This window comes from Canis lupus, chromosome 17 (genome assembly GCF_048164855.1).
Source record: "Canis lupus baileyi chromosome 17, mCanLup2.hap1, whole genome shotgun sequence".
NCBI classification, from domain to species: Eukaryota; Metazoa; Chordata; class Mammalia; order Carnivora; family Canidae; genus Canis; species Canis lupus.
Genome location: NC_132854.1, coordinates 27,966,651 through 27,979,607, shown reverse-complemented (window position 1 = coordinate 27,979,607; position 12,957 = coordinate 27,966,651). Strand labels below are relative to the sequence as shown.

General features: G+C 39.2%; 1 long non-coding RNA gene across 2 annotated transcripts in view; it reads left to right on the top strand.

The window, feature by feature from the left end:
* LOC140608348 (uncharacterized) overlaps positions 1-12,957 on the top strand; it is a 106,323-nt gene that overhangs the window by 23,824 nt on the left and 69,542 nt on the right. For both annotated transcript variants that reach the window (XR_012010361.1, XR_012010359.1), the window contains exon 3: positions 1,769-1,914. This is a non-coding gene — a long non-coding RNA (uncharacterized lncRNA). The remainder of the gene's footprint in view (positions 1-1,768; positions 1,915-12,957) is intronic.

The following is a 12,957-nucleotide window of genomic DNA, read 5'->3' as shown; positions in this document are numbered from 1 at the left end:
TCAAAATCTTCCAAAAAGTTGAAAAGGAAGGAAAACTTCCAAATGTATTTTATGAGACCAGAATTATTCCAATACCAAAGCCAGATAAGGATATTACAATAAAATTACAGACCAATGTCCCTGATGAATATACAAACAAAAATTCTCAACAAAACATTAGCAGACAGAATTTAACAATAAATTAAAAGGACCATAAACCATTATCAAGTGGAATTTATCCCTGGGATGTAAGGACAGTTCAACATATACAAGTCAATAAAGGTGACACGTTACATTAATATAATAAAAGTAAAAATCGTATGATCATTTCAATAGATGCAGAAGGAACATTTGACAAAATGTAATATCCTTTCATGGCAAAAACTCAACAAACTGAGTACAGAAGGTAATACCTCAACATAATAAAAGCCATATATGATCAACATCATACTCCCTGGTGACACTCGGAAGTCTTTTCCTCTAACATCAGGAAAAGACAAAGGTACGCACGCTCAAAACCACTGTCTAACATAGAAGTTCTAGATAGAGAAATAAGACAAGAATAAGAAATAAAATGCATCCAAATTTGAAAGGAAGAAGTATCTTCCTTTTCTATATATAAGATCATAATATGACTATATATAGAATGACTATAAGATAAGACCCTACCAAAAAAATTAGCCAAATTCTGTAAAGTTTCAGGATATAAAAAAATCAACATGTAGAATCAGTTGCATTTGTATACACTAATAACAGAATCTCTGAAAAAGAAATAAAGAAAAATGACCTCATTCATATTAGCATAAAAACAATAAAATACTTAGGAATAAACTTAACCTAGGTGAAAGATCTGAAGTGATATATTACTTAATAGAAAACAGTATGGAGGTTTTCCCAGAGATTAAAAAAAATAACTAGCCACTGAAGTCTACCTCAGAAGCTAATAATACACTATATGTTAATTAATTTAATTTAAATAAAAAAATAGAACTACCACAGGATCCAGCAATTCCACTTCTGTGTTTATATCTGAAGAAAATGAAACCAGAATCTTGAAGAAATATCTGCCCTCCCATATTCACTGAAGTATTATTCACAATACCCAAGATATGAAAGCTACCTAAGCATTCATCTACAGATAAATGGATAAAGAAAATATTATCTATCTATCTATCTATCTATCTATCTATCTATCTATCTAATGGAATTTTATTCAAACGTGAAAACAAGGAAATTTTGCCATTTGTGACAACATGGATGGACATTGAGGGTATCATCCTAAGTGAAATATGTCAGAGAAAGACAAATATTGTATAATATTTGTGAAACCTAACATAGCTTAACTCATAGGAATATAGAATAAAATGATGGTTGCCAGGGCCTGGAGGGTGGGGGAAAAGGAAGATATTGGCCATAGGAACTTTCAGTTATATGACAAATTCTGGAAGTCTAATGTACAGGGTAATGATTATTGTTAACCATATTGTATCATATATACTTGAAAGGTGCTAAAAAAGTAGATTTTAAATATTTTCACTACAAGAAAGAAATGGTAATTATGTGATGGAGTTGTTAACTAACCCTCCTGTGGTTATCATTTCACAGTGTATAAATGTATTGAATTGACATGGTATGCACCATAAACTTAGACAATGTTATATGTTAAGTATATCCCTCTGAAGCTAAAAATAAAATGACATTTGAAAAAAGTTAAAGGATAGAACTTGGTTAAAATTTGGTGTCAACTCATAAGTGACATTTCTGAGGCCTCTCATTTTTTTCTTTCTAGCACAGTGTTTCTAACTGGAGAGGAAAAAGAAGTTTGTTTATTTGTTCATGAAGTGTGAGAGAGTAGAAAGGCAAAGATGAACTACCATCTGTCTTTGCCCTTGGATGGATCTACTTCCTCTCTTTCACTTTTTTGAGACAAGTCAGGTATGAACACAGAAGGAGAATCAGGAAACAGAACAAACTAAAATCCTGTTTTATTTACCATAGTGTTAAATGTGTACTGTTGTTGCAATTCATGAACTCTATACAATTTAGTCTACTCTCCATGGACAATTGGCCATATTATAAGCAGAAAACCTGAGATGGAGACAAAAAGATGGTCAGTTTGTCAGTTCAGGACTGGTGTTTGGCTACGTTTAGTACACAGGATTTTAGTTTATCAGAAATTGTAGACGAGCCTTTCCCACCAACCGAATAACCCTCTGCTGTTTACAAACAATTGCAATTTGGAGTCCCATTTAATATGTTCATGAAGACAAACAGGAAGGGGAAGAAGTGAAATTCTTAAGTCTGCAATATAAACAATTGCCCAATGAAAGGATGTAGACCGTTAGAGCCAGTTTCTCTCTGGCCCTCACACTCTTCCGTGCTCTTCTTTTCCTGGAATTAAACCAGAAGGAAATTAATCTGGTTAGCAGGAATTTCTCTTGTTTAAAGATTACTTAAAAGAAGGATTAAAAACTATACAAAATATTTCCTTGTGTAACAGCATAAACTGAAAATATCCAAGTCTCAATCAGCACTTCAACTATGTGTAACAACTCTTGTTGGAGGGGTCCACCATGGAGAATGTTTTAATCTAGAAAGAAAGAAGGACTAGATTAGCTGGAAGTGTCTAACCTTACAATTCACAATAAAAGATCAACTGTATAATGAACTTTGGCACCTCCAGATTCAAGAAAACATAAGCAATATGCAGTAGATTCTCCCTTTGGTGCCTATGTTTCTCTCAACTAAAAAGTCAATGAAATCTTTAGTTTGATACATCATCAGGAGACCCAGCTTTACCTAATTTTAGATTTCCCCTCTCATTTTGTCTAAATTCTGCTGATTCTCTTCTCTATGTTTCTTGGTCTTTCGTGGAACATTTCCTTTCCTTTCATAAGAACTTCACAATGGGTTCTTAGGTAGGGCACGGAATGGAGATGGGTGCAGGGGATCCGATCCCAGCTGCTTCCTATGTGGATTTTCAGCTAAATCACTTAATCTCTCAGTGTTTCATTTTTCTCGCCCTACATGGGACTTGACAGAGAACTTCATGGGGTTGAAGTGTAGATTCCAAGAGTTAATAAATGGAATGTGTTAAGAAAGGTTTCCAGCACTTAGGAATCACTATGTACATTTTAGCTGCTATTTCCAGTGGAGGATTGGGTTCAATTTCGCCTGCATTTATTCACATTTCACTTTTATTAACAGTCTTTTCAACAGTATTCTTGAAGAAGTTGTATTCAACATTATATTCTTCCAACTGCCTTTACTAATTATTTACTACTCAAGTACAGTGTCTGTACTGGATCATCATCATCATCAGTCCAACAACCATTGCCCCTCTTAACTTATAAATAGAATCCGGTTTCCTTTTGGGGGGAATTCTCTCTGCCCTACCTTTAGGTACAATTTGGCAGATGATGCTTTCTTCCCTTCAAGTCTGATTGGGAATTCTTGGAATTCTGAGAATCTGAGTAGTGGGCAGAGTGACAAATGGAAAATAGCTGGACCTCTGCATTCCACCTGTAGCACCTTGGTTGAACTTCTCAAGTAGCTCCTAACTTCTACTCTAAACACTACCTGATTGCTATCTGAATTTTCCTTAGTCCCGAGGGCTACTCCTTGTAGTCATCCTATATTCATCCACCCAAGCTGGCCAGAGTAAATGTCTTTTACTTGAAAGGTCGAGAATCCAGTCTGGTACAGGTCCTTCCTCTTAGTGCTGCAGCTCTGCTCTCTACCCACATACCCTGATGTTTTGCTCTGTTGCATTTCCGTGGCTCTGTGTTCTTTCCCACTGCAGCCAGTTGCAAGCATATTTCATTCTACTATATTTGGCAGAAAGAATTGTTTCTTGATTAGTATCTGAGTGGAAAGTGGTTTCTCAGTTGAGCAAAATTGTCAAAGCTGTGCTAGACTTGTTTATAATGGCCTGCTATTTCCTCAGCCTCTTCTACAGGAAGCTGCAGAGGTCCTTGCTAGATAATGAGTGGGTATGTTATGGTCATATACCATGTGACCACACCATCTGGCTCAGGGATGTGCATCTACCCCAAGGCAGCAAGTCCATGTTTCAGCAAGGCAGAAACTTATGACTTGCATGGCCTGGCTCAAAAAATATGAAGAGAGCCAATCAGATCCATCTCAGGAATTTAGAATTGGGAAACAGACCTGCCCAAGGCAGTTAACCTTAAGGACATCATCACAATCATGTGTGAAGAGCTGCTATTGTGTAGGGGGTGCTGAAGTACTCACTTGGAGAAATGTGCAAACTGATGCAAGAAGGGCATCCTTGCAAGAGGGGCAGATGAATGAAGCGTCTAGCAGAAAAAACAGAAATGCATGAAAATGTGATCCCAAGGGGGCGATAGGGACCTTTTGGTTTCTGATGGCTTTTCTTGTCTGGTTCCTGGCTTTATAGCACTGCTGTTATCAAATTTCTGGATTCTTTATATCTCCTTAAAATATTATGTCTTACTACGTTTTTCCCTATGATATGTGAAGCCGAATGTTTCCTGCTTAAAGCTGATACAATGACACTTCCTATTTAACATCAATAATTGTACTCTTGAGCAGTAGGAGGTCAAGATTATTTCCATTAAATAGCACTGAAATTTTCTTGTTCTTTTTGTTGCTTTTTAAATTAAATTATTGGCCTTGCACACACCCCACCCCTTCTTTCTAGACTTTGTCTTCATTTTATTGTCTAGCTAGTAGTGATCTGTATCAAGATCCACTACACAATTAGGCATTGGAACATATGGTCAGTGTAGCTCACCAATTCTATGTGACTATTCAAGAGTACCATAGTTCAATTAGATGTTTAAAGCTATTCAATTTTTCCCATTAGAGAAAAAGATAAATTTGAGTTTTCAATGGATTGTGACAATTGCTTCACTCAGATGTAATGTGACTATCCCCACCCCCTCTTTTGTAAATGTCAATTCCCTTTAAAAAACATTGCAGAAAATCTTTTAGGATTTCTTAGAATCATGCTGTTAAAATAATACAATGATTGTTCTTCCCCCCCCCCCCAATTTTTATTTAAATTCTAGTTAGCATACAGTGCAATACTGGTTAGAGGAATAGAATTCAGTGATTTATCGCTTACATACAACACTTACATACATCACTTACATACAACATCACTTACATACAACATCATACAGTGATCATCATCACAAATGCCCTCCTAATACTCATCACTCATCTAGCCTATGTCCCACCTACCTCTCTCCATCAACCTTCAGTTTGTTCTCTATCTTTAAGAGTCTATTATGGTTTGTTTTCTTCTCTGTCTTGTTCTCCCACCCATATATTCATGTTTCATTTCTTAAATTCCTATATGAATGAAATTATATGGTATTTGTCTTTCTCTGATTGATTTATTTTGCTTAGCATAATACACTCTAGCTCAATCCACGTCATTGCAAATGGCAAGATTTCATTCTTTTTGCAGGTTGAGTAATATTTTTATATATATATAAATATATATATATCATCGAGCACAGTCACTTTGTCAAACAGAAGGAAAGGGTATTCACAGGAGGTAGCCTCTCTCTGCACAGGGGGAGGGCGGGGGGGGGTTTCAAATGCACAGAAAAAAAAGTCACCTGGTCACACTACCCAGCAGGTGTGCTTTAGGATGATGTGTTGAGTATTCTAGAGTCTTTTTTTTTAATAAATTTATTTTTTATTGGTGTTCAATTTGCCAACATACAGAATAACACCCAGTGCTCATCTCGTCAAGTGCCCACCTCAGTGCCCACCACCCAGTCACCCACACCTCCTGCCCTCCTCCCCTTCCACCACCCCTAGTTTGTTTCCCAGAGTTAGGAGTCTTTCATGTTCTGTCTCCCTCTCTGATATTTCCCACTTATTATTTTTCTCCTTTCCCCTTTATTCCCTTTCACTATTTTTTATATTCCCCACATGAATGAGACCATATAATGTTTGTCCTTCCTGATTGACTTATTTCACTCAGCATAATACCTTCCAGTTCCATCCATGTCAAAGCAAATGGTGGATATTTGTCATTCTAATGGCTGAGTAATATTCCATTGTATACATAAACCACATCTTCTTTATCCATTCATCTTTCGATGGACACCGAGGCTCCTTCCACAGTTTGGCTATTGTGGACATTGCTGCTATAAACATCGGGGTGCAGGTGTCCCGGCGTTTCACTGCATCTGTATCTTTGGGGTAAATCCCCAACAGTGCAATTGCTGGGTCGTAGGGCAGGTCTATTTTTAACTCTTTGAGGAACCTCCACACAGTTTTCCAGAGTGGCTGCACCAGTTCACATTCCCACCAACAGTGTAAGAGGGTTCCCTTTTCTCCGCATCCTCTCCAACATTTGTGGTTTCCTGCCTTGTTAATTTTCCCCATTCTCACTGGTGTGAGGTGGTATCTCATTGTGGTTTTGATTTGTATTTCCCTGATGGCAAGTGATGCGAAGCATTTTCCCATGTGCTTGTTGGCCATGTCTATGTCTTCCTCTGTGAGATTTCTCTTCATGTCTTTTGCCCATTTCATGATTGGATTGTTTGTTTCTTTGCTGTTGAGTTTACTAAGTTCTTCATAGATCTTAGAAACTAGCCCTTTATCTGATAGGTCATTTGCAAATATCTTCTCCCATTCTGTAGATTGTCTTTTAGTTTTGTTGACTGTATCCTTTGCTGTGCAAAAGTTTCTTATCTTGATGAAGCCCAACAGTTCATTTTTGTTTCTTTTGCCTTCATGGATGTATCTTGCAAGAAGTTACTGTGGCCGAGTTCAAAAAGGGTGTTGCCTGAGTTCTCCTCCAGGATTTTGATGGAATCTTGTCTCACATTTAGATCTTTCATCCATTTTGAGTTTATCCTTGTGTATGGTGTAAGAGAGTGGTCTAGTTTCATTCCTCTGCATGTGGATGTCCAATTTTCCCAGCAGCACTTAATGAAGAGACTGTCTTTCCTGCTTTGTCGAATATTAGTTGACCATAAAGTTGAGGGTCCACTTCTGGATTCTCTATTCTGTTCCATTGATCTATGTGTCTGTTTTTGTGCCAGTACCACACTGTCTTGATGACCACAGCTTTGTAGTACAACCTGAAATCTAGCATTGTGATGCCCCCAGCTATGGTTTCCTTTTTTAAAATTCCCCTGGATATTCGGGGTCTTTTCTGATTCCACACAAACCTTAAAATAATTTGTTCCAACGAGTATTCTAGAGTCTAAGGAGCCGGACCTCTCGTCATAGTCCTCCTCGGTGTACAGGGACTGCTTGGCCACGATGGGAAATATATATATATATATATATATATATATATATATATATATATTCATTGGTTGATGGATATTTGTTTTTTTTTCATAGTTTGACTATTGACAATGCTGCTGTAAACATTGGGGTTCTTGTACCCCTTCACATCTGTATTTTTGTATCCTTTAAGTAAATACCTAGTAGTACAATTGCTGGTTCATAGGGCAGTTTTATTTTTAACTTTTTGAGGAAATGCCATGCTGTTCTCCAGGGTGACTGCACAAGTTTGCATTCCCACCAACAGTGAAAAGAGTTCCCCTTTCTCTGCATCCTCACTAAAATCTGTTATTTTTTGTGTTGTTAATTTTAGCCATTCTGACAGGTATGAGGTGGTGTCTCATCATGGGTTTGATTTGCATTTCCCTGATCATGAGTGATGTTAAGCATTTTTTCATGTGTCTGTTAGCCATCTGGATGTCTTCTTTTTTTTTTAAGATTTTATTTATTTATTCATGAGAGACATACATTGAGAGAGAGAGGCAGAGACACTGGCAGGGGGAGAAGCAGCCCCCATGCACGGAGCCTGATGTGGGACTCCATCCCGGGACTCCAGGATAATGCCCTGGGCTGAAGGCAGGCGCTAAACTGCTGAGCCACCCAGGGATCCCCTGGAGGTCTTCTTTGAAAAAATGTCTATTTATGTCTTCTGTCCATTTCTTAACTGGATTACTTGTTTTTTGGGTGTGGAGTTTGCTAAGTTCTTTATGGATTTTGGATACTAACCCCTTTATCAGATATGTCATTTGCAAATATCTTCTCCCATTACATAGGCTGCCTTTTAGTTTTGTTGATTGTTTCTTTCCCTGTGTAGAAGGTTTTTATATTGATGAAGTCCCAATAGTTCGTTTTTGCTTTTGTTTTCCTTGCTTCTGACAATGTGTCCAGTAAGAAGTTGCTCTGGTCTAGGTCAAAGAGGTTGCTGCCTGTGTTCTCCTATAGGATCTGGATGGCTTCCTGTCTCACATTTAGGTCTTTCATCCATTTTGAATTTGTTTTTGTGTAAGGATCCCCTATTAGCTAGTATCTTGTTGAGAGTTTTTGCATCTGTGTTCATCAGTGATGTTGGTCTATAATTCTCCTTTTTGGTGAGAATTTGGTGAAGTCTTTGTCTGGTTTTGGAATTAAGGTGATGCTGGCCTCATAAAATGAGTTTGGAAGTATTCCATCCCTTTCTATCCTTCAGAACAGCTTTAATAGAATAGGTATTATTTCTTCTTTAAACGTTTGAATGAATTCCCCTGAGAAGCCATCCGGCCCTTGACTTTTGTCTCTTGGGAGGTTTTTGATGACTGCTTCAATTTCCTCCCTGGTTATTGGCCTGTTCAGGTTTTCTATTTCTTCCTGTTCCAGTTTTGGTAATTTATCGATTTCCAGAAATGCATTCATTTCTTCTAGATTGCCTAATTTATTGGCATATAACTGCTCATAATATGTTTTTAAAATCGTTTGTATTTCCTTAGTGTTGGTTGTGATCTCCCTTTTATTCATGATTTTATTAATTTGAGTCTTTTCTCTCTTGTTTTTAATAAGGCTGGCTAATGGTTTATCTATCTTATTAATTCTTTCAAAGAGCCAACTCCTGGTTTTGTTGATCTATTATGTAGTTCTTCTGGTCTCTATTTCATTGAGTTCTGCTCAAATCTTTATTAACTCTCTTCTTCTGCTTGGTGTAGGTTTTATTTTCTGTTTTTTCTCCAGTTCCTTTAGGTGCAAGGTTAGCTTGTATATTTGAGTTCTTTCCAGTTTTTGGATGGATGCTTTTATTGTGATGTATTTCCCTTTCAGGACTTCTTTTGCTGTATCCCAAAGATTTTGAACAGTTGTATCTTTTCATTAGTTTCCATGAATCTTTTAAATTAAATCTTTTTAATTCTTCTCTAATTTCCTGGTTGACCCACTCATCTTTTAGTAGGATGCTCTTTAACCTCCACGTGTTTGAGTTTCTTCCGAATTTCTTCTTATAATTGAGTTCTAGTGTCAAAGCACTGTGGTCTGAAAATATGCAGGGGACAATCCCAATCTTTTGATATTGGTTGAGACCTGATTTGTGACCCAGTATGTGGTCTATCCTGGAGAAAGTTCCATGTGCATTTGAGAAGAATGTGTATTCAGTTGTATTTGGATGCAAAGTTCTGTATATATCTGTGAAATCCATCTGGTCCAGTGTATCATTTAAAGCCCTTGTTTCTTTGATTATGTTGTAATGTGGTGTTGAAGTCTCCTACTATTAGTTTATTATTATCTAAGTATATCTTTACTTTGGTTATTAATTGATATACTTGGCAGCTCCCACATTAGTTGCATAAATATTCATGATTGTTAAGTCCTCTTGTTGGATAGACCCTTTAAGTATGAGATAGTGTTCCTCTTCATCTCTTACTACAGTCTTTGGGATAAACTAATTTATCTGATATGAGGATTGCTACCCCTGTTTTCTTTTGAGGATCACTTGAATGGTAAATGGTTCTCCAACCTTTCATTTTCAGGCTGGAGGTGTCTTTAGGTTTAAAATGAGTCCTTTGTAGACAGCAAATGGATAGGTCTTGCTTTTTTATCCAGTCCAATACCCTGCGTCTTTTGATGAGATCATTTAGCACATTCATGTTCAGAGTAACTATTGAAAGATATGAATTTAGTGTCATCAAAATATCTATTCAATACTTGCTTTTGTGGATTATTTCTTTGGTATTCCTCTTTTTTTACAGGGTCCCCCTTAATATTTCTTGCAGAGCTGGTTTGGTGATAATATATTCTTTAAGTTTCTGCCTATCTTGGAAGCTCTTTATCTCACCTTCTAATCTGAATAAGAGCTTTGCTGGATAAAGTATTCTTGGCTGCATGTTCTTCTCATTTAGGACCCTGAATATATCCTGCCAGCCCTTTCTGGCCTTCCAGGTCTCTGTGGAGAGGTCTGCTGTTACTCTGATATTTCTCCCCTTATAAGTTAAGAATTTCTTATCTCTCGCTGCTTTAAGAATTTTTTCTTTATCTTTGGAATTTGTGAGTTTCACTATTAAATGCCGAGGTATTGAATGGCTTTTATTGATTTTTTGGGGGGAACCTCTCTATCTTCTGGATCTGAATGCCTGTTTTCCTCCCCAAATTAGGGAAGTTTCAGCTATGATTTATTTAAATATGCTTTCTGGCCCTCTGTTCCTCTCAGCGCTTTTCTGCAACCCCAATTATACGTAGTTTCTTCCTTCTGAGGCTATCATTTGTTTCCCTTAGCCTTTCCTCAGGGTCTTTCAATTGTTTTTCTCCTTTTTCTTCAGCTTCCTTCCTTGCCATCAACTTGTCTTCTATGTTGCTCAATCTTTCTTCAACCTCATTAACCCTCATCGTTAGGACCTCCAGTTTGGATTGCATCTCATTTAATTGATTTTTAATTTTGGCCTGATTAGTTCTAGATTCTGCAATCATGAAGTCTCTTGAGTTCTTTTTTTTTCCAGAGCCACCAGTAGCTTTATAATTGTGCTTCTGAATTGGCTTTCTGACATTGAATTGTAATCCAAATTCTGTAACTCTGTGTCAGAGAGTACTGTTTCTGATTCTTTCTTTTGGGGTGAGTTCTTCTTTCTAGTCATTTTGCTCAGTGCAGAGTGGCTGTATGAGTGGGCTGAGTCAAGAATATCAACCACGACCTAAGTAAATTTCACCTTAGATGATTCTGATGAGGTCAGAGACCAGGAAATGAAAACGAAGATCAGAACAAAATAAAACAAAAGGACCACTAAAGTGAAAAACAAATGTTAAAGCAAAGTAGTAAATAATAAAAGGCCAAGAATCCTAAAGAAGAAGAAAAAAAAGAAAAAAAGAGAAGAAGGATAAAAAGGGGGCCTGGGAGATGGTGGTGGTGATGATGTTGTAGTGGAGGGAGAATGTAGTCTACCTGAGGGGCCCTAGGGGGTTATCCTCTTGGTTCTGCATGTATTAAGTTCTGTCTGTTAGAAGATGCTCAGTCCCAAATTTATATAAACCAGCAAACATATTGTAGAAAGCCCCACATCGACCATCCAAACATAAACGAGATAAAAGAGGCCTGCAGAATGGGAATAAGAGAGAATATAATCTCACAGAATGAACCAGCATGGTATTACACTTGGTTCTGGGTACATGCTGGTCATGTTTTAGAAGGTACTAACTTCCACCATTGTAGAACAAAATGAGGTAGAGAAAACAAAAAGCACAAAACATACCTCGTATATCTCCCAAAAATAAACTGACTATGTTGAAGGGAATCTAGAAGTGGAACATATGTAAGATGTAATTATAGAAATATGAAAATAAAAAAGGAAGAAACTTAAAAATGAAGAGGTGGTAAAATATTATAGTTAAGGTGGGAAAAGAGAAAAAATATTAGAAACTTTTAGTCTGATATAAAAATGAGTTGTACTGGAAAAAGGCGGGGGGGGGGCGGGGAAGAGGGGAGACTCTCTAGTTCTATATACTGTAAATCTTTTGATTTCCCCTTGAGCTTTCCAGCCCTGCTTGATCAAGAACTTGCTCTTGCCCTGTCCTTCCAGCTGGTCTTCTAGGGGAGGGGCCTGCTGTGCTGATTCTCAGGTGTGTGCACCTGGGGGAGCTGCCCCAACCCCCGCCGGATGCTGGACTCCTTGGGAGCTGTTCACCCCTTGAGGCCCCTGTTCCCTGGGGCCCCGCTCTGTTCCAGGCACAGGGTGACACCAAGAGGAACACCACTGGCGGCGGCCAGCTCTCCAGCGGGGAGTCAGTTCGGGCAGTAACTACCGCAGCTCCCAGTCCACACTGGCCTGATGCTCTGGGGGCGGGGGTTGCTGACCTGCACAGCTTGGGGGCGCCCGGCAGCAGGAGTGTCCTCGATGTCCTGGGCCCTCCCTGCCTCCACCTGTCCCGGGGGCAGCACAGGATCCTGGCTGTGTACCCTAATGTTCTGGGATCCAGGGCCTGTGCTGCTGGAATCGTGCTCCCAGGCCGCGGCTCTGGAAGGCAGCAGGGCGCAGCCCCCTCCTCCCTGAGCCGCGCCTGACCCCCCAGCTTCTCCCGAGGCCCCGCCAGGTGCGCTCCAGCCCTTTACTGAGCTCAACGGAGGTGTGTGAGGTGCTTCCCCCCCAGGTGCACTTCCTCTATTAGTGACTACGGGAGACTGGAGGCTCCACTGCCCCTCCTGCGATCCTGCCCGAGCTCCCTGCTAAGTGCCTTTCCATCCAGGAAGGATCTGGTGCAGATTTCTTAAAGTTCCTGCTTCTCCAGGCCGGGCTTTCCTGTCCCCCGGGAGGCTTTCCCCGAAGCTGGCCTTAGCCTGGCTCCTCGAGGGGCCCCTCCCCCACTGGTTCCTTTTTTTTTTTTTTTTTTTGTAATTTTTCCTGCTTTCCTACCTTGTTAGAAGCAAAAACCCTTCTCTCTGTAGCATTCCAGCTGTTCTCTTGTTAAATCTCAGGTTGGATTCGTAGGTGTTCAGGATGGTTTGAAAGTTGTTACTCTGTGTGATGGGTGTAATGATATCACCATTTTCCATATGAATCGGCTCTGACCGAGGGTGGAGAGATGAGGCGGTGGGATGGGGCAGCGGGGGCTGACCTGGGGTGCGGCTGCGGCTTCCTTCCTGCCCTGGCTACCCAGCTGCAGAGAAGGCTGCATCCTGAAATTTGTAAGAAGCTATCTCTACAATATATACCAGAAAATGGCCACCAGCAG